Raw genomic sequence first — 22,468 nt, 5'->3', positions numbered from 1 at the left:
AAACCCTCTGTTTGCACACATGCTTTGCCAGTTCATTGTTCCCTAGTGTCTTCATTCCAGCTCTTGTTCACAGTCTTTCATCTTGTTTTGTCGTGTTTTTGAACCACTTGCCCGTTTATGACCTTGTCTTTTTGTCTCATGTTTTGGATACTGTTACTGATTGTGGCCTGCTTACCAACCTTTTTCTGGCTCTACAGTAAAACCCATTTTTTACGCTAAGTTCTGGTGTGAGTCTCGCATTTAAGTCCAGTATTTCTGGGTCGGGGTTCCTGTCAGAATGGACATGTTCACCTGGTGCTCCATGTTCAAGGCCAGATGCGTGAACAACAGGAAGAGAGTTTATTGACTCTGAGCACCAGCATTTGTGAACTTATACATCAAGACCAGCTCATGTCTGCTCGGGGGTCCACAAGTCAGTCACCTCACTAAAAGGTATCATAGGAGCACACCCACCACAGCAACATCGGCATCGGCGGCGTCCACGTCATCATGGGCGTTGGCTGCGAGTTTTTCCATGACAGAGACGCTGATTTCTGCAGCCAGCTCTCCCGGCCAGATCATTTTTCTGGGGAATCAGTTGACATGAAGCCGCTTCTCACAAGCTGCATTTTGAGCTCCAGTCAGCAGCTTTTTCGTCTGATCGTGCCAAAATCACTTTCATTACAACCCCAATTCCAATGAAGTTGGAACATTGTGTGAAATGTAAATAAAAACATAATACAATGATTTGCAAATCCTCTTCAACCTATATTCAATTGAATACACCATAAAGACAGGATATTTAATGTTCAAACTGATAGACTTTGTTTTTGTGCAAATATTTGCTCATTTTTAAATGGATGCCTGCAACACATTTCAAAAAAGTTGGGACGGGGCAACAAAAGACTGGAAAAGTTGATGATTGCTCAAAGAACACCTAATTGGAAACAGGTGAGTGTCATGATTGGATATAAAAGGAGCATCCGCAAAAGGCTCAGCCGTTCACAAGCAAAGATGGGGCGAGGATCACCACTTTGTGAACAACTGCATGAAAAAAAAATAGTCCAACAGTTTAAGAACAATGGTTTTTAAATGTTCAACTGCAAGGAATTTAGGGATTCCATTATCTACAGTCCATAATATAATCAGAAGATTCAGAGAATCTGGAGGACTTTCTACACGTAAGCGGCAAGACCGAAAACCAACATTGAATGCCTGTGACCTTCGATCCTTCAGGTGGCACTGCATTAAAAACCATCATCATTATGTAAAGGATCTTACCGTGTGGGCTCAGGAACACTTTAGAAAACCATTGTCAGTTAGCACAGTTCATCGCTACAAGTCAAAACTCTACCATGCAAAGCGAAAGCCATACATCAACAACATCCAGAAATGCCGCCGCCTTCTTTGGGCCCGAGCTCATTTGAAATGGACAGACGCAAAGTAGAAAAGTGTACTGTGGTCGGATGAGTCCACATTTCAATTTGTTTTAGGAAATCATGGACGTTGTGTCCTCCAGACAAAAGAGGAAAAAGACCATCCAGATTGTTACCAGTGCAAAGTTCAAAAGCCAGCATATGTGATGTTATGGGGGTGTGTTAGCGCCCATGGCATGGGCAACTTACACATCTGTGGTGGCATCATCAATGCTGAAATGTACATCCAGGTTTTGGAGCAACACATGCTGCCATCCAAGCAACGTCTTTTTCAGGGATGTCCCGGCTTATTTCAGCAAGACAATGCCAAGCCACATTCTGCAGGTGTTACAACAGCGTGGCTTCATAGTAAAAGAGTGCGGGTACTAGACTGGCCTGCCTGCAGTTCAGACCTGTTAGCCATTAAAATGTGTGGCACATTATGAAGCACAAAATATGACAATGGAGACCCAGGACTGTTGAACAACTGAAGTCATACATCAAGCAAGAATGGGAAAGAATTCCACCTATAAAGCTTAAACAATTAGTGTCCTCAGTTCCCAGTGTTGTTAGAAGGAAAGGTGATCATTGCATTCCGTTTTGATTTACATTTTACACAACGTCCCAACTTCATTGGAATTGGGGTTGTATCTCCCACCTGTCAGGTCGTGCTGCTCCATGGGACATAGCCGAGTGGGGACACCATTCAGACACCTGTTTTACCCTGCGCTGTTTCACCAAAGCCTTTGAGCAGTTTGTTTAGCGCACATCCCCAGGGCGGGAGGCTGGGATTGAAACCAACCAAGTTAAAGCCACAGTCACAAGTGATGATTCTTCAGAGACTTTATTGTTGTTCATAGACTCTGGATCTGACGCTAATGTTCTGCATCCGTCTGTTGCCAGGAATTTGAGCCTTAAGCTGCACCCACTGCCACGCTCCCTGGAGGTTAATGCTGTGGATGGCAGAGTTTGGGGGCAGGTGTCCCTCCGCTTGCAGCCGGTGCAGCTGACATTCCCTGATGGGCATACCGAGCCACTTAGTTTTCACATTTTTGGTAAAATGACCCATTCTGTTATTTTAGGACAGCCATAGTTACAGAGACACTGTCCAAATATTGATTGGGCTTCAGGACAGATCCAGTCTTGGGGCCTGTCCTACCAGTCCTCATTCAATTTATTTTTAATTTATTTATTTTATATCGAGCCAACTCACAACAAAGTTGCCTCAAGGCGCCTCACACAAGTAAGGTCTAACCTTACCAACCCCCAGAGCAAGCACACCGTCAACAGTGTTAAGGAAAAACTCCCTCTGGAAATTTTGATCCATGAATTATGTCGGTATCTGGTTCTGATAACCGATATGGGATCGGATCAGCCCCAACCTTAACCCTGGCCAGGGAGGGCAAAGGAAATGTTGATATGTAATAACATGCATGTGGTAGACATTCATCATGTGCAGTGAATGTGAAGAGCGTGCAATCAAACCAAAAGCACCGTGTGCCGCTGCAGATCAATGCTTGCACAGTGCACACTGCCACATATCTGAATAGGCTCTTATATCCACAAAAAACCTTACAGTACAGCTATATTTCCATTCCTTCCCATGAGCAACATAAATAATGTGAAATGTTATGCCCATCATATCTGTGACACCACAGGCAGATACGCCTCTCTGTGGTCTCATGCATCATTGTGCACATCAGAGGCTTGCAGCTGAATGGATCTCGCCACTGTAATATACATATTATTACTTGATCACCATCTCACTCTTTAGGAGGTATGACGTGGAACTGTTTCGCCAGCCCATGACAACATTATTAAACATGAATCTCACCTTTGGGATGGCCCCAGGAGTGTTTCACCGGGCAGGGTGGACAGGACGGGCCACAGCCTCTGGGATAAAGCTTCTCACCTGGTTGCTGTGTACTGCAAACAACCACAGCATAAATACCATGTGATCATCCAACCGGACATCGTGGAATACAGGGTTGTGTTGTGCTGCTTATTATGATAAAGTGGGAAAAAAATAAATTAAAGCTTGCTGGAAAGGCTGCTTCTGACAAATGTTGTGCAGCAAAAGGTGTCCAGTGGCTGACAGCATGTGAACACATAGCAGCTCATTCAGCCGTTATGAACACACAGACACACACACTGAGTGATCATTTCATTATTTCAGCACCTGTTCTATGCACGCACATGAGGTCAGTGAGCACTGGGAAAGAGAGGGCGAGCGAAGATGTGATTGCATAGGAGTGAGTGAGTGACCGCACCGATGCCGGCTTGGACACATAAGGTGTGAATCAGGTCCATACATTGGTTGTACTCTGATTTCCAGTATTGGCAGGTCCTGTGCAAAGGGAGGACACAGCGCTGCCTCCCACTCCAGCCCCGTGTTTGCCATCCGGACGTCTGGACATTGGGCAGGCATCAGTGCCTTTTATGGCCGTCTGACAGCAGTCTGTATTGTCTAACTGTTGTCTAAATACACTTTGGATGCGATCATCCACAGACTGTGGACGAGATACGCCCACAGTCTACACACCTCTTTCCCTTCCGACTGCCTCCGGAATATGGCCATTTTTACCGTGTTGGCCTGGTTTCTGTGCATTCTTGCTATGAGTGATGGGGGCATGAACTTTCCCAGTGTCTTCCATGCTGGAAAAGTGCTATGGTATGGGAGCTAGGAACTATTCAAAAATCAAACCTCAAAATGCAGGACAGCTTGGACACAAGAGGTAAGTTCCAAAATCAGTGTTTTATTAACAAACAAAAGATTAGCAAATAAATCCATCCAGGGGAGAGGAGGTCTGAACAAAACCAGTTCAATATTCATGAATATTGAAGGAATAATGAAGGCCACCCAAAAAAAAAAATAAATAAATACAAAAAGGGTGAGGACAGGAGTTCAACAAAAATACAAATTCAACCTACTAAGGGCGAGGGAAACCTGGGACGTGAGGAAAAACTAAGGCAGGCAATAACAATGGGGAATGCAAAAATCCAGAACTGAGTCAGTGCAAAAAACATGGAGTGCAAAAAACCCAACACTGGCTACTCACTGAGATGGGAGCACTGGAAGACACAGACTGCTTGACACTAACACCAACGACAATGGACCTCCAACGACTAACCCTCAACTGTGACCTTAAATAAACAGCTGCACTGATTGAACACGAGTGTACTGATTACATGGCAGGAACATGTACTAACAAAAGAGAACACCAGGGTGCAGCAGAGATTAAGAAAAACAACCAAATGTGGAGATGACCAAATCTATGGCATTAGATCAGCGCCAAAACCACACTCGCATAAAAAAAAAAAATGCATTCACATGTAGATTTTAACTGCGCGTGCACAAATGTGTGCTGCACACAAGGACTGGCGCCCCCCTGGCCCACTCGAAGTTGATTTCTGCAGGGAATTCCTGCTCTCTTGCTTGAAACTTATGGGTTGGATTGTGGCACTATGAGGGAGGGAACCAGATTGGCACTGGCTCTGCTGTGATTGATCATCTCTGGAGAGCGAGGTTTGACTGACGCGGAAGTCAGTCGGCGACAATGGCGTTAAGCGATTATCACCTCGTTTCTGCTTAAAACTTCACTCCAGTCATCATCTATCTCAGCGATAGATCTCTGAAGCTTCTGTACAACCACGGAAGCTCTGAGCTGCCAAGCCCTAATATATATTTGGCTCAGTATCAAGTAATTACGTGAAAAGTTTCATATTATAACGTGATATTTATCATGTTATAATGTGATACTTATCACGTTATTTCGTGATATGAAATTATCATGTTATTTCATGATGCGGTATTTTCACGTTATAACGAGAATTACCACATTATAACAAGAAATTATCACATTATTTCGTGATATGAAATTACCACGTTATTCCGAGATAAGAAACTATCATATTATTTCATGATATGCAACTATCACATTATTCTGAGATAAGAAATGATCACGTTATTCTGAGATATGCAACTATCACGTTATTTCGTGTTAAGCATTTATCATGTTATTTCCTGATATGTTGGCTATTCAGGTAATTCAGTGCTTCAACACTTCCCAGGTTCAGTCAAGGAACATGGCTCGTCTGTGATGTAGGGGGATTTAAGGATCAATAAAAAGCATGAGCCAATACTTTTTCTATTTGTTTTCACTATAATCAGAGTAAAAAAAAAAAAAAGCAAACAGCCTTAGCTAAGTAGCGCCCATTACTGGTATTCTAGCGCCCTCTAGTGGCACAATAGCAGAACAGGTATATTGGCTGTGTATCAAAGTAAAACCATAATGATGTTTTCACGTTATAACATAAAAATACCATGAAATAACGTGATAAATGTTTATCACAAAATAAAATGATAATTTCATAATTCGAAATAACGTGATAATTTCATATTATGAAATAACGTGATAGATTCATATCTCGGAATAACGTGATAATTTCTTATCACAAAATAACATGATAATTTCACGATAAAACGTGAAAATACCATATCATGAAATAACATGATAGTTTTGTGCATCACGAAATAACGTGATAGATATCACGTTATAACGTAATAAATATCACGTTATAACATGAAACCTTTCACGTTATTACATGTTACTGAGTCAAATTATATTTATATGGCTGGCAGCTCCACGTCGCCGTAGTACAACAATCATTTCCACATAAATTCACCATTATTTCATCATAAAATATAGAATGTCTTAAAAATCACCTGAGCTTAATGAAACCTGGCACATCTGTCTGACTCTACACCCAAACCAATCAAAGAAAATATTGTGATTATTAACCATCAAATGACAAAGTAAAACCTCTTAAATCACAGGCAAACCGTTACGACACCACCTCCCTGAAGAAGACAATGTGTGTATCATTTTGTTGCTAGAATGACAGTTTTAGAAGGGATTGTTCGGTTTGATTGTAGGGTTTCATTTTTTACAGAGCTGTGAGGTGTTTTACAACAGATGTGTCTTATCTTGCTTGTGTGTAGAGTTTTGTCACAGTGAGCCAAATTTTGCAAAATGTGTGTAAGCAATCAGCAAAAACTGTAATGGGCCACTTTTTTAGTTTTAGAAGTGAGAAAGTACTCCTGTATTTGCTTGTGGGGGGAAGTGGAGACAGTGAAAGGCAGGAAATCTGTGGGATTTACTTCCTAATCTGTTTGGGCTGGTCTCTGTCGATGGAGCTGCAGACTGTGGCTGAGAGTGTTCGAAAGAAGCTTAGTGCAGCTGTCAGCAGCCACAGACCATCCAATCAATACTTGTCATTTTCTGTGTCTCTGTCTCCACACTTTCAATGACTTTCAGCTTCTCCTGACAACAAAAATCAGTAAGCCTTGATGTTGAATCACTGCTTCATGTGAAGTTATTTTCACATGGGGAGACTGCATTTCATCTAATCAACATGTATGGCAGCAGTGCACTGCAAAAAGAAGGAACTGGTTCACATGGTTGTTGATCCACAACTATTGAAACACTGAAATTTGCCAATTTATTCCACATCAACGGCGAGTGTGTGGAGAGGGTCCACACTTTCAGGTTCCTGGGAGTCCAGATCTCTGCTGACCTCTCCTGGACAGACACCATCTCAGCTGTCATTCAGAAGGCTCAGAAGGAACAGAGGACAGTCAAAGCAGTGCAGAGGATTGTTGGCTGCCCTCTCCCCTCCCTGCTGGACATCTACACCACCTGGTACCTCACCAGGGCTCAGAACACCATCAAGGACAATTAGGCAGACTCACTCGTGGTACACAGAGTCCCAAACAGAAAGTGCCAAATTTTGAGTCCACAAAGTCTAATGTTTAACATTTCCTGTATTGACAAGACAGGAGATCCCATGGGATCTCCCAGGAATTTGGTGGCAAGTTGAGACTGAAACAGGAAGTGCCAAAGTTTGAGTTCACAGTAAAACAGGAATTGTCAAATGTGTTTAACTTTGGAAAGTGTTATATATATATATATATATATATACACACACAGTAGTGTTCAGAATAATAGTAGTGCTATGTGACTAAAAAGATTAATCCAGGTTTTGAGTATATTTCTTATTGTTACATGGGAAACAAGGTACCAGTAGATTCAGTAGATTCTCACAAATCCAACAAGACCAAGCATTCATGATATGCACACTCTTAAGGCTGTGAAATAGCCTATTAGGGCTATTAGTAAAAAAAAAAGTAGAAAAGGGGGTGTTCACAATAATAGTAGTGTGGCATTCAGTCAGACTTCGTCAATTTTGTGGAACAAACAGGTGAGAATTAGGTGTCCCCTATTTAAGGATGAAGCCAGCACCTGTTGAACATGCTTTTCTCTTTGAAAGCCTGAGGAAAATGGGATGTTCAAGACATTGTTCAGAAAAACAGCGTAGTTTGATTAAAAAGATGATTGGAGAGGGGAAAACCTATACGCAGGTGCAAAAAATTATTGGCTGTTCATCTACAATGATCTCCAATGCTTTAAAATGGACAAAAAAAACACCCAGAGACGCATGGAAGAAAACGGAAAAGAACCATCAAAATGGATAGAAGAATAACCAGAATGGCAAAGGCTCACCCATTGATCAGCTCCAGGATGATCAAAGACAGTCTGGAGTTACCTGTAAGTGCTGTGACAGTTAGAAGATGCTTGTGTGAAGCTAATTTATTTGCAAGAATCCCCCGCAAAGTCCCTCTATTAAATAAAAGACATGTGCAGAAGAGGTTACAATTTGCCAAAGAACACATCAACTGGCCTGAAGAGAAATGGAGGAATATTTTGTGGACTGATGAGAGTAAAATTGTTCTTTTTGGGTCCAAGGGCCGCAGACAGTTTGTGAGACGTCCCCCAAACTCTGAATTCAAGCCACAGTTCACAGTGAAGACAATGAAGCATGGTGGTGCAAGCATCATGATATGGGCATGTTTCTCGTACTATGGTGTTGGGCCTATATATCACATACCAGGTATCATGGATCAGTTTGGATATGTCAAAATACTTGAAGAGGTCATGTTGCCTTATGCTGAAGAGGACATGCCCTTGAAATGGGTGTTTCAACAAGACAATGACCCCAAGAACATTAGTAAACAAGCAAAATCTTGGTTCCAAACTAACAAAATTAATGCCTCGCAGATGTGAAGAAGTCATGGAAAAACAGTGGTTATACAACTAAATACTAGTTTAGTGATTCACAGGATTGCTAAAAAAGCAGTTTGAACATAATAGTTTTGAGTTTGTAGCGTCAACAGCAGATGCTATGATTATTGTGAACACCCCCTTTTCTACTTTTTTTTTTTTACTAATAGCCCAATTTCATAGCCTTAAGAGTGTGCATATCATGAATGCTTGGTCTTGTTGGATTTGTGAGAATCTACTGAATCTACTGGTACCTTGTTTCCCATGTAACAATAAGAAATATACTCAAAACCTGGATTAATCTTTTTAGTCACACAGCACTACTATTATTCTGAACACACACACACACACACACACACATATATATATATATATATATATATACATATATATATATATATATATATATATATATATACATATATATATATATATATATATATATATATATATATATATATATATAATTCTCCCTAATTTGATCTGTTTTTTTTAAATTAACCTGTTCTTTGGCATGTTGTTTTTACTGTTGTATTTAATCACCTGTAAGGTTCATGTGTCACTTTTTGTTTGTCTCATTAAATAATAAAAAAAAGTGAAATGTTGAACACTTCCTGGTTTGACAGTAAACGCGATCTCGTGGGTTCTTGTGGGAATTCAGTGGTAAGTTGAGACTGAAACAGGAAGTGCTAAATTTTGAGTCCACAGAGAAACAGGAAATGTCAAATATTGAACACTTCCTGGCATGGGTGTAGCTGGGTTGCACTAGACTCGCCTGAAATCTGGACACCCCAGGTGCCACCCAGATTATTTTTTTTTCCTTTACACCTGTTGAATTTTATTTTAAAGGACAAGTGACCCTTGTTGGATTTTTTTTTTAAACTTTATTGGAATTTACAAGACAAGCAAGGGAAAGCATGAAAACAACAGCCATACTGAAAATAAGGACTAAAATTGTGGAATGGTACAGCATACAAAATGAGATTTTAAAAAGGGGGGAAAAAACAGGTATTCAAATCCTTAGATAAGCGCACACTCAAGCCAATGTAACATATGCTAGAACAGCAATAACGTGAAGCTGAAGCTTTTTAGCCATGCTAATGCTACCCAGAAGCATTTACTGGAAAAAAATATTTTGAAGGACCTAAAAGGCATGGTGAAATTTCATGTCGCAGACATGAACGAGCGAAGCTCTTCAGCATCTCACCATGTCATTTAGGCCTTTCATACTTTGAGCAAATGCTTCAGGGGAGCATTAGCATGGCTAAAACCTTTCAGCTTATGGGGAGCTTGCTAACCCCCCCCCCCCCCCCCCCGCCTTTTTAAGCATTTTTCTTTTTTTGCCTTTTAGCTTCGGGGGGGCTCCATCTGTAAAACCTGATAATACCTGTAAATAATAATACATTTTATTGCTAATTTTCTTCAGACAAGTCAGGGGATGGAAACATGAACATTTCCAAGTCATTGAAAATGTCTTGGACTTTATTTTTATGAAGATATACAAAAGTTTCTTTCACCAAAACATCAAATCTAGGCGCTCATCTCAAATGTACTTTCTGTGAAATTGTAGCTGAACTTTCAGGTCTTCTTTTGAAGAAAATCCTCCTCTCCACCACTTCATCGGGAAGCTGGATTTTATATTTGTAATGAATTTATGTCAAATTGTAGAGATTTGCTTTCAGTTTGAATTTAAGGAAGATACGAGGTCTGTTGTGTGGGCGGCCAGAAGAGGAGGTACTGCTGGCCCACCACCAGAGGGCGCTCTGCCTGAAGTGCGGGCTTCAGGCACGAGAGGGCGCTGCCGCCACGGACACAGCCGGGGGTGACAGCTGTCACTCATTATCTCTTGACAGCTGTCACCCATCTACACTACATCATCTCACTCCATAAAGACCGGACGTCATCTCCACCTCGTTGCCGAGATATCATCTACCTGTGAAGGTAATATTCTCTGCTATTCTGAGACTGTATTGTTAGTCTAAACTCTTCTTTGCAGCCGTTTTCCTGCTGGTGTGTCCTTATCTGTGAGATTGGCGTAAAGTGTGATCCGCGACGGCTTCACTTCACACTCCAACCAGATAAGTGGTTAGAACAGGAGCTGCACGAGTGTGTGATTAGAGGTGGAGGTGACTTTCCACCTTCTGACTGTTTTTGTTACTGGGTGTGCACACACCCACATCTCACTGTTTGTGCTCCTCACCAGCAGTACCAGATCCGACAGTCGGGGACGGTGATCACCTGGGAATTCGGGACTTGGCGGCTCCAGTATTCACCAGGTTCGGTGGCGGCGGAAATCGTGTGGTTCCGGCTCTTCTCAGGACAGACGTCTTCTATCCTCGAGCCTGCCCACACGTCACCTTTGTGTATTGACTGCTATCAGATTCTGAGATTGTCTGTATATTTGTTGTGCACATTCACAACATTAAATTGTTACCTTTTGGCTCATCTGTTGACCGTTCATTTGCGCCCCCTGTTGTGGGTCCGTGTCACTACACTTTCCCCAACAGGATATCTCCGCCAACGTCATGGATCCAGAGGGGCGTCAACCATCTGTTGGACAGCCAATGGAAGAGCAGGGTGCGCAGGCGTCGGCTGGAGGCGTGATTGGTGAGTTGCAGCACATCCTCACCGCCTTTACCGCTCGGATGGACCTGATAACCGAGCAAAACGTCATCCTTAATCGCAGGATGGAGGCTCTCACCGCGCAGGTGGAAGCGCGCGTTCAGGGCACTGCTGCAGCTCCTCCTCCTGCCGACCCGGTGCCGAATACAGACATTCCACTGGTCGTTCAACGACCCCCCCCACCATCCCCTGAAGCATACATAAGCCCCCCAGAGCCGTACAGGGGTTGTGTGGAGACGTGCGCGGACTTTCTTATGCAGTGTTCGCTCGTCTTTGCACAACGTCCCGTGATGTACGCGTCTGACGCCAGCAAGGTGGCTTACGTGATTAATTTGCTTCGAGGTGAGGCACGCGCTTGGGCTACAGCGCTTTGGGAACAGAGTTCACGGCTCCTCGCCTCTTATAGTGGGTTTGTGAGGGAGCTCAGAACAGTTTTTGATCACCCTAACAGAGGTGAAACCGCGTCTACCGTGCTGCTGTCAATGAGACAGGGGCGCTGCAGCGCAGCTGAATATGCAGTCGACTTCCGCATCACGGCTGCGAGATCCGGCTGGAATATGACTGCGCTCCGCGCCGCCTTCATAAACGGACTGTCGTCGGTCCTGAAGGAGCACCTGGTGGCTAAGGAGTAACCGCGGGATTTGGCTGAGCTTATCGATTTGGTTATATGATTGGACAATCGGTTAGAAGAACGCCGACGGGAGCGAGGCGAAGGGCATGGTCAGGCACAAGCAGTCCCTCTTCCTCCCGGGTCCGAAAGAGAGCCGTCTTCTCCACGCTCAACAGCCACAGCGCTCCGTGTGGTTACAGCTCCCCCTGCTGACGGTGCTAGGGACACAAGCAGGGCCACATTCAGACAGAGGAGGCTGGTCCGCGGGGAGTGTTTGTCTGCGGCTTGAGTGAGCATCAGCAGAGAGACTGCCTCAAACGGTCAAAACACAAACGCCCGCCCTTAGTGACTGGGCTGAGGGGGGGTCAAAACATTCACATGGGTCATACACATCTGTCAACACGACTCCCAGTTAAAATCCTAAGCGGGGATTTAACCCTTCAAGCCCCAGCACTGGTGGACATGGGGTCAGAAGGGAATCTGCTGGATAGCAGATGGGCAAGGGAGGTAGGGCTCCCTCTGGTGGCGCTTTCTTCGCCAGTGAAGGTGCGAGCACTAGATGGCACTCTTCTCCCTTTTATCACACACAAGACACTACCTGTAACCCTGGTAGTGTCTGGGAATCACCGGGAGGAGATTGAGTTTTTTGTAACTCCTTCCACCTCCCGCGTGATTTTGGGCTTCCCATGGATGATTAAACACAATCCCCGGATTGATTGGCCGTCTGGGGTTGTGACTCAGTGGAGCGAAACCTGCCACCAGAAGTGTTTAGGATCCTCGGTTCCTCCCGGTGTAAATGCTAATGAGGAGGCTAAAGTCCCTCCCAATCTGACGGCGGTGCCGGTTGAGTACCACGACCTTGCTGACGTCTTCAGCAAGGATCTGGTGCTCACCCTTCCCCCGCACCGTCCGTACGATTGTGCCGTTGATTTGGTCCCGGGCGCTGAGTACCCGTCCAGCAGGCTGTACAACCTCTCACGTCCTGAGCGCGAATCAATGGAGATCTACATCCGGGACTGATTAGCTGCCGGGCTGATCCGGAATTCCACCTCCCCGATGGGTGCAGGTTTCTTTTTTGTGGGCAAGAAAGATGGCGGACATTGATTACAGGAGGCTGAACGACATAATGGTTCGTAATCGATACCCTCTACCCCTGTTGGATTCAGGGTTCATGCCCCTGCATGGAGCCCAAATTTTCACCAAACTGGACCTTAGGAATGTGTATCACCTGGTTCGGATCCGGAAGGGAGACGAATGAAAGACGGCATTTAACACCCCATTAGGTCATTTTGAGTACCTGGTCATGCCGTTCGGCCTCACTAACGCCCCCGCGACGTTCCAAGCTTTGGTTAATGACGTCTTGCAGGACTTCCTGCACCGATTCGTCTTCGTATATCTGGACGACATACTCATCTTTTCCCCGGACCCTGAGACTCATGTCCAGCATGTACGTCAGGTCCTGCAGCGGTTGTTGGAGAACCGGCTGTTTGTGAAGGGCGAGAAGTGTGAGTTTCACCGCACCTCTTTGTCCTTCCTGGGGTTCATCATCTCCTCCAACTCCGTCGCCCCTGATCCGGCCAAGGTTGCGGCGGTGAGAGATTGGCCCCAACCAACAAGCCATAGGAAGCTGCAACAGTTCCTCGGCTTCGCAAATTTCTACAGGAGGTTCATTAAGGGCTACAGTCAGGTAGTTAGCCCCCTAACAGCCCTGACCTCTCCAAAAGTCCCCTTCACCTGGTCAGATCGGTGCGAAGCCGCGTTCAAGGAGTTGAAACGCCGGTTCTCGTCTGCACCAGTTCTGGTGCAGCCCGACCCTAGCCGCCAGTTTGTGGTTGAAGTGGACGCCTCTGACTCAGGGATAGGAGCCGTGCTATCCCAGAGCGGAGAGACCGATAAGGTTCTTCACCCGTGTGCCTACTTTTCTCGCAGGTTGACCCCAGCTGAACGGAAGTATGACGTCGGCAATTGAGAACTCCTTGCGGTGAAAGAGACTCTTGAGGAGTGGAGACACCTGTTGGAGGGAGCGTCTGTGCCTTTCACGGTTTTCACTGACCATCAGAACCTGGAGTATATCAGGACCGCCAAGCGGCTGAACCCCAGGCAAGCCCGCTGGTCACTGTTCTTCGGGCGTTTTGACTTCCGAATCACCTACCGCCCCGGGACCAAGAACCAGAGATCGGATGCCTTGTCCCGGGTGCATGAAGATGAAGTCAAGACTGAGCTGTCGGATCCACCGGAGCCCATCATTCCGGAGTCCACTATCGTGGCCACCCTCACCTGGGACGTGGAGAAGACTGTCCGGGAGGCCCTGGCACGGAGCCCGGACCCCGGAACAGGGCCGAAGAACAGAGTCTACGTCCCACCAGAGGCAAGAGCTGCTGTCTTGGATTTCTGTCACGGTTCTAAGCTCTCCTGTCATCCGGGGGTGCGAAGGACCGTGGCAGTGGTCCGGCAGCGCTTCTGGTGGGCGGCCCTGGAGACGTCCGGGAATATATCCAGGCCTGCACCACCTGTGCCAGGGGCAAGGCAGACCATCAGAAGGCACAGGGACTTCTTCAGCCACTTCCTGTGCCTCATCGCCCCTGGTCCCACATCGGTCTGGATTTTGTCACGGGCCTCCCTCCATCCCAGGGCATGATGACCATCTTCACGATAGTGGACCGGTTCTCCAAGGCGGCCCACTTCGTGGCCCTCCCGAAGCTCCCCACGGCCCAGGAGACTGCAGACCTCCTGGTCCACCACGTCGTCCGTCTGCATGGGATACCTACCGACGTCGTCTCTGATCGTGGTCCCCAGTTCTCCTCACACGTCTGGAGGAGCTTCTGCCGGGAACTGGGGGCCACTGTGAGCCTCTCGTCCGGGTATCACCCGCAGACCAATGGACAGGCAGAACGGGCCAATCAGGAATTGGAGCAAGCCCTGCGCTGTGTGACGTCCGCACACCCGACGGCCTGGAGTGAACATCTGGCCTGGATTGAGTATGCGCATAACAGCCAGGTGTCCTCTTCCACCGGCCTCTCCCCATTTGAGGTGTGTTTGGGGTATCAGCCCCCATTATTTCCCGTGGTGGAGGGAGAGGTCGGTGTGCCCTCGGTCCAGGCCCACCTGCGGAAGTGCCGTCCGGTGTGGCACTCCGCCCGTTCTGCCTTGTTGAAGGCCCAGACGAGGGCGAAGACCCATGCAGACCGCCGGCGATCCCCGGTGCCTGCTTACCAGCCCGGGCAGGAGGTGTGGCTATCCACGAAGGACATCCCCCTCCAGGTGGACTCCCCGAAACTCAAGGACAGATATATCGGACCATACAAAATCCTCAAAGTCCTCAGTCCTGCCGCAGTGAAGCTCCAACTCCCGGTTTCACTACGGATCCACTCGGTCTTTCATGTGTCAAGGCTCAAACCTCACCACACCTCACCCCTCTGTGCTCCCGGACCGGCGCCGCCTCCTGCCCGGATCATCGACAGGGAGCCGGCTTGGACGGTGCGCCGGCTCCTGGACGTCCGTCGGATGGGCCGGGGGTTCCAGTATTTGGTGGACTGGGAGGGGTATGGACCCGAGGAACGCTCCTGGGTGAAGAGGAGCTTCATCCTGGATCCGGCCCTCCTGGCCGATTTCTACCGCCGTCACTCAGGAGGCGCCCGTTGGGGGGGGGGTCCTGTTGTGTGGGCCACCAGAAGAGGAGGTACTGCTGGCCCACCACCAGAGGGCGCCCTGCCTGAAGTGCGGGCTTCAGGCACGAGAGGGCGCTGCCGCCACGGACACAGCCGGGGGTGACAGCTGTCACTCATTATCTCTTGACAGCTGTCACCCATCTACACTACATCATCTCACTCCATAAAGACCGGACATCATCTCCACCTCGTTGCCGAGATATCATCTACCTATGAAGGTAATATTCTCTGCTATTCTGAGACTGTATTGTTAGTCTAAACTCTTCTTTGCAGCCGTTTTCCTGTTGGTGTGTCCTTATCTGTGAGATTGGCGTAAAGTGTGATCCGCGACGGCTTCGCTTCACACTCCAACCAGATAAGTGGTTAGAACAGGAGCTGCACGAGTGTGTGATTAGAGGTGGAGGTGACTTTCCACCTTCTGACTGTTTTTGTTACTGGGTGTGCACACACCCACATCTCACTGTTTGTGCTCCTCGCCAGCAGTACCAGATCCGATAGTCGGTGACGGTGATCACCTGGGAATTCGGGACTTGGCGGCTCCAGTATTCACCAGGTTCGGTGGCGGCGGAAATCATGTGGTTTCAGCTCTTCTCAGGACAGACGTCTTCTATCCTCGAGCCTGCCCACACGTCACCTTTGTGCATTGACTGCTATCAGAGATTGTCTGTATATTTGTTGTGCACATTCACAACATTAAATTGTTACCTTTTGACTCATCTATTGACCGTTCATTTGCGCCCCCTGTTGTGGGTCCGTGTCACTACACTTTCCCCAACAAGGTCTTTTAGAAAACTATCCTACCTTTTTATTTTTTAAAAAAACTATATGGATTTGAATGACGTGCGATTACACCAATCATGCTTGAACCCTCGTGCGCATGCGTGAGTTTTTTCACGCGTGTCAGTGATGTCATTTCCCTGTGGGCAGGCCTTGAGTGAGATGTGGTCCCGCCCTCTCGGCTGAATTCCTTTGTTTCACACGCTGCTCGAGACGGCGCGCGTTGCTTTATCAAACTTTTTTCTGGACCTGTGAGGAATATCCGAGTGGACACTATTCGAGAAATTCGGTGAAAAGTTTAACGGCTGATGAGAGATTATGGGGTGTTTCTGTCGCTGTAAGGACTTCCCACGCAGCTGGACATCCTGCAGCGCTTCCAGGCACCGTCGTCGGCCTGTTTCGACCTGAAAACATCCTAATTTAAGGCTTAATTCACCCAGGATGTCGTGAGAGAACAGAGAAGATTCAGAAGAGGCCAGCATGAGGACTTTATGCGGACATTCCACTGTTTAAGGACATTTTTTAATGAAAGACATGCGCGCGAAATCTGTGTGCGCCGTGACAGGAAAAACACCTCCATGTTGAAAACCATTTGTAAAATTCAGGCGGCTTTTGATGCCTTTCAACAAGTGAGTAACTGAGAAATTGTGAAAGACGTGCGGTCGGATTGGCGCATCGGCTCGCACAGGAAAAACACCTCCGTTGGAAGCCTTAAGGACAAGATGGAACATGCCCTGCTGTTAAACAATTTCTCAGATACTCACTCAACTGAAAGCCACCAAAAGCTGCCTGGCTTTTACAAATGGTTATCAACACGGAGGTGCTTTTCCTGTGGCGGGCGCGCCGCGCCGGCTGCGAGCCAACATGCCAATCCGTCCGCACGTCTTTCATTAAAAAAATCTCCTTTAACAGTGGAATGTCCGGATAAACTGCTGATTCCGATCTCTTCTGAAAGTTCTCTGTTCTCTCACGACATCCTGGGTCAACAGAGGCTTAAATTTGGAGGTTTTCAGCTTGAAACAGGATGACGATGTCGCCTCGGAGCGCTGCGCGACGTCCCGCTCCATGGGAAGCCCTTACAGCAATAGAAACAATCCAAAATCTCTCATCAGCCGTTAAAATTTTCACCGAAAACCAGCTTAATTTCTCGAATGGTGTCCACTCGTATGTGCCTCACAGTTTTTGAAAAAATTTTGATGAAGCACAGTGCCAGTCTCTCAGCAACTTCTCAGACAATGAAAATCCGACGAGGGGGCTGGACCACTCCCACAAAGCGTGCTCACAGGCGAATGACGTCACCGACAGGCGTGGAAAAACTCACGCATGAGCAGGAAGGTTCAAGCTTGGCTGACGTAAAAACATATGAATCAAATCCATACAGTTTTTTTTTTAAATAAAATGGTCGGTTTCTTTTCTAATAGACCTCGTATACAACCCCTGGCAATAATTATGGAATCATCGGCCTCGGAGGATGTTCATTCAGTTGTTTAATTTTGTAGAAAAAAAGTAGATCACAGACATGACACAAAACTAAAGTAATTTCAAATGGCAACTTTCTGGCTTTAAGAAACACTATACGAAATCAGGAAAAATAATTGTGGCAGTCAGTAACGGTTACTTTTTTAGACCAAGCAGAGGGAAAAAAATATGGACTCACTCAATTCTGAGGAAAAAATTATGGAATCACCCTGTAAATTTTCATCCCCAAAACTAACACCTGCATCTAATCAGATCTGCTCATTAGTCTGCATCTAAAAAGGAGTGATCACACCTTGGAGAGCTGTTGCACCAAGTGGACTGACATGAATCATGGCTCCAACATGAGAGATGTCAACTGAAACAAAGGAGAGGATTATCAAACTCTTAAAAGAGGGTAAATCATCACGCAATGTTGCAAAAGATGTTGGTTGTTCACAGTCAGCTGTGTCTAAACTCTGGACCAAATACAAACAACATGGGAAGGTTGTTAAAGGCAAACATACTGGTAGACCAAGGAAGACATCAAAGCATCAATACAGAAAACTTAAAGCAATATGTCTCAAAAATCGAAAATGCACAACAAAACAAATGAGGAACGAATGGGAGGAAACTGGAGTCAACATCTGTGACCGAACTGTAAGAAACCTCCTAAAGGAAATGGGATTTACATCAGAAAAGCTAAACGAAAGCCATCAACACCTAAACAGAAAAAAACACGGTTACAATGGGCTAAGGAAAAGCAATCGTGGACTGTGGATGACTGGATCAAAGTCATATTCAGTGATGAATCTCGAATCTGCATTGGGCAAGGTGATGATGCTGGAACTTTTGTTTGGTGCCGTTCCAATGAGATTTATAAAGATGACTGCCTGAAGAGAACATGTAAATTTCCACAGTCATTGATGATATGGGGCTGCATGTCAGGTAAAGGCACTGGGGAGATGGCTGTCATTACATCATCAATAAATGCACAAGTTTACATTGATATTTTGGACACAAAGGATGTTTGGGGATGATGAAATCATTTTTCAAGATGATAATGCATCTTGCCATAGAGCAAAAACTGTGAAAACATTCCTTGCAAAAAGACACATAGGGTCAATGTCATGGCCTACAAATAGTCCGGATCTTAATCCAACTGAAAATCAATGGTGGAAGTTGAAGAAAATGGTCCATGACAAGGCTCCAACCTGCAAAGCTGATCTGGCAACAGCAATCAGAGAAAGTTGGAGCCAGATTGATGAAGAGTACTGTTTGTCACTCATTAAGTCCATGCCTCAGAGACTGCAAGCTGTTATAAAAGCCAGAGGTGGTGCAACAAAATACTAGTGATGTGTTGGAGCGTTCTTTTGTTTTTCATGATTCCATAATTTATTTCTCAGAATTGAGTGAGTCCATATTTTTTTTCCCTCTGCTTGGTCTAAAAAAGTAACCGTTACTGACTGCCACAATTATTTTTCCTGATTTCTTATAGTGTTTCTTAAAGCCAGAAAGTTGCCATTTGAAATGACTTTAGTTTTGTGTCATGTCTGTGATCTGCTTTTTTCTACAAAATTAAACAACTGAATGAACATCCTCCGAGGCCGGTGATTCCATAATTTTTGCCAGGGGTTGTATATAAGACAACCCAAAGTGAAGGAGAAATGCCACTTTTAACAACCTGGACCTCACTTCTGGCATAAAATACGGTTGTTTACTCACTATGTAACTTTGGTGTTATTTGGAGTCTGTGATTCAGACGACGTGTTCAGTTTCAAATGAGTCAAACAATTTCTTCTACTACTAAGGTGGATTAGAACTTTTTGTGGTACACAGCACCAGCTACTGTGCAGGATAGGCCTAGCAGTCAATATGTGTCACCGATTTCAAGATGCACCTCTTTTTTTGCATGCGCTGTGACATGCCAATCATCTGTGTCCAATCAGATTTCAGGGGAGTCCAGCACAACCCTGGCCTCTGCTCTAGCACCACCCATACCAGGAAGTGGTCAACTGTGGACTCAAAATTTGGCAGTTCCTGTTTGGGACTTCCTGTACCATAGAGCAGCTTTGCGTTGCTTCGCTTGTATTAAGAATACATTAACACAAATTGTACTATATCCTCACTGAAGCTGCTGAAAAAAAATGGAGGACGCTTTTCACAACCCAGCTATTTAGATACTATATTCAGTAAACACACTGGGCCAGGCAGGCTTCCCTCTATTGCATTTATCAAACACTGTCAGTTGATATCAAATTAAATGAAATACACCCACTTAATGTACTACTACAGTGCCCTCCAAAACTATTGGAACACTTGGTATTTCACACATTTTGTTTATGCCATTTAAAATACAAAAATGAAAAATTCTAAAAATATCTTCCTTAACCTCAAAGTGAAAGCAAAGCTCTACATCTTGATATAAATTCATTAAAAATATAAAAGCCAAGATGAGGGGTTGCATAAGTAATGGGCAAAACAGAAACGTGTCACAGGACTGCTCATTTATATAGCATATATATAGTTTATGCCATTTAAAAGCTTATATGGAGCAGTTTTCTGAAGAAAAATCCTTGGGAATGTTTTTGTTGTTGGTTACCTCAAAAGTTCTGATTACTGTTAAAAAAAAGTTTAGAACACTTGTAATTAAAATAGCTAAATAAATCAATAAATGGTTTAGAAACCTTTCATCTGTAAATTAAAACCACCTGTTATTTCAGATTAGATCATTTCTTCTTTAACATAAGGAACCTTGGACATTTATTTTTAGACAAATAAAATAACATGGAAATTTGTATATTTTTTTAAGTCTGGTATATTATTTATATCTCATTTAAACCAGAAAAACAGACACTGTAAATAAATACAAATGTTTATTATAAATGCAACAGAAAATAATTTAACAATGACTGCAGTGTGATTGCAAAGTAGGATTTATGTGACATAAACCTCATGATTAATTTTTTTATAGTCATTTCAACTTGTAATTTTGCCAAAATATGTAATTGCCTTTAATGTTATCAGGACAGAGTCATTTCTAAAATATGAATTTGACCACAATAAGTGGAGAGCTTCTACTTGTGCAAATCTCTTTTGACTTTGATTTTGTGGACATTTTTAATGATCTGTTCATTTATATCGATCAGTTGTTCTGATCAGTGAGGTTTAGTGCCGTGTGCAGGAGGACCTGGTTTAGCACAGCTACAGCAGCACTCCACTATAAGGCTGGATGGAGAACACAGATGGTACACTGCACATAAATGGGTTCAGGATAAGAAACATATGAATTATTTATTGAATGAACAGCAAAGCATAGAAAGGACAGACAAGATCTTATGAAGTCCTTAAACGTCATATAAATAAAACAAAACAAACAAACAAACAAACAAACAAACCAAACAAAAAACAACAATACAACAGTGAGATCAAAATCTAGCATTCTTAGATAACAGCTTTTTATTTCTTTTCAACTCTTCATATCACAATAACCTGAGATAAAAATTCTGAAACTGTTCATGCATTGGAAATGTGCAGAAAAAAGTCTCCTGCAAGTTAGACTGATGACTAATAAGTTAATCTGTGCCTTCTCACTCTTAATCTACCAAATCGATCAATAACTCTCACTTCCTTCTCAATTGACATAACTGCCATATTGTGAATCCTACTTTGGCCAGAGGTCCTTCTCAACCAAGTGTGCAGCCTACCCAATGCACTAAAAGACCTCTCACAGCTACAGCTGCTAACAGGAATGGTTAAAGCAACTTGCAACAATGATTTTAGAGAAGGAAACATGTCATTCTCTAATAGGCTGTACACAGAGTATGTCTTGAACAGGCATTGTTTCACTCTTGCGTTTAAGGTAGTTTTTAGCAACAATAACTTCTTCTGTTTGAAGATCAATGTGACAGTGATGAGCCAGTGTTGACAGGTGATGCTCAGACAAGAAAATGTCAGATGTAGGACTGCATGCAACAAAAGTTTACTCCTAAACTTCATCCAATCTGAGGAGCCATCAGTTTCACTTCTTGCTCCACATGCAGACTCCACAACAAAATCATCTAATCTCCTTGCCTTTGCTCTCTTTCCTGAGGAGCTTTCCACAATATCATTGGCTTCACAAAGAGTCTTTGCGCGAGAGTAAATATCTGCAGCTGTGGCATCACTTCATTACTCTTTCAGAGAATCAATAAGGTCAACAGTCAACAGTCTCCTTTTGCAGATACCTATGCAACACTGCTGTGATTGAGAGAAGATCCTCAAAAACTACAAGCAAATATACAGACGAAAACTTTGTTAGTTTTACCTTTAATCCCACAGCAATGGGTGTTCCGATTGTGCTCACACATTCGATAACGGTAGAGAAACTCTTCAGAACTGCTCTTACTGAATTGAGTTGACATGCCCAGCGTGTGTTTGACAATCGCACAAGCACACTCGGTTGCAGCCCTAGTTGTTTTTGTGCATCCATGAATTTGTGGTGGTGAACAAGTGAGCCACTGAAAAATGAGTAAAGGCTTTCCAAGGTGTTAAATAAATCTGTAGCTTCTGATACTGCTCTACAAGTGTGACATAAAACAAGGTTTAGGTCGTGGGCATAACAATGGACGTAAACACCACCAACTGCCCCACTCATCACAGCTGCTCCATCATACGCTTGTGCTACACATTTCAAGTCATGGATACCCTTCTCTTTTAGCTGACTTTCAAATGGTACCAGCTATAGAGGCAGTATCAAAACTGACCATTTCAGTTAGAGATAGAAACCTCTCTTTAACCACACCCTCCACAGACACATACCTGACACAAAGAGCAAGTTGT

This window comes from Thalassophryne amazonica, chromosome 6, assembly GCF_902500255.1.
Source record: "Thalassophryne amazonica chromosome 6, fThaAma1.1, whole genome shotgun sequence".
NCBI lineage: Eukaryota > Metazoa > Chordata > Actinopteri > Batrachoidiformes > Batrachoididae > Thalassophryne > Thalassophryne amazonica.
The sequence above is the reverse complement of the archived record's forward strand: the minus strand, read 5'-3'. Positions refer to the sequence as shown.